The following is an 834-nucleotide window of genomic DNA, read 5'->3' as shown; positions in this document are numbered from 1 at the left end:
TGAGAAAGAGACCATGCTCGTAGCTCAGGACCAGGATCCCTATGAGGGGTTGGAAGCTAAGAGGATTCAGTTGTCTTATCGCCACCCCGAAACGACCCAACACACGGACGATGATCTCGGGGATCGGAAACCATAAACGGCAACGCACTAAAAATGCCTTGTAACAAGTAAAGAAGCCCTCCGGGGGACTACTAGCGCACTCTCCTTGACAAGGAATCCTGAATTCCACTGCGTCCGAAATATGGTAGAACAACCGTATGACTTCGAGAAATCCGCTAGTGCTCCTACTCGGCGCGCCTGTCTCCACTGGACGACGGTTCATGACCGGGAACAATTTTTCTAAAGGAGGCGTGATCGAACCGTAACACGCCACCCACCATGCCTCATTCTCGGCGGGGTCTACCGAATGAGGAACGAATTCCATCTTCGGCACTCGAAGCTCTTCAGAAACATTCGCAGGCAAAGACCCTTTCTTCGAACTCCTCTTCTTACTCGACATTCTCGTGATTTTCCTTTTTAGATCAAGGAGGAAATGATGGAAAGCAATAGAAAGAACTTTTCAAAAAAAAAAAACCTCTCTGTGAGAATGAGTATGAGAATGAGTAAGTCTGAAGATTAAGAAGAAGTTACCTCCCTCCTTATAGGCATGAGAAATTACTATTTACTTGCGGATTTTTGGACACGAGCTTCGCCCAAATACACCAATCTCGTCCAAACTCGCCATACCACGCATTGGGACCTCGCTAGAAATCCGCGTTCCCAATGTGCTGGGGGGCTAACTGTTGGGGTCAAAAACGGTTACGACGAAGTTAACATCTAAATTCCCGAAGAACA

The sequence above is a fragment of the Brassica oleracea genome, chromosome C2 (assembly GCF_000695525.1).
Source record: "Brassica oleracea var. oleracea cultivar TO1000 chromosome C2, BOL, whole genome shotgun sequence".
NCBI lineage: Eukaryota > Viridiplantae > Streptophyta > Magnoliopsida > Brassicales > Brassicaceae > Brassica > Brassica oleracea.
Note: the sequence above shows the minus strand (reverse complement) of the source record.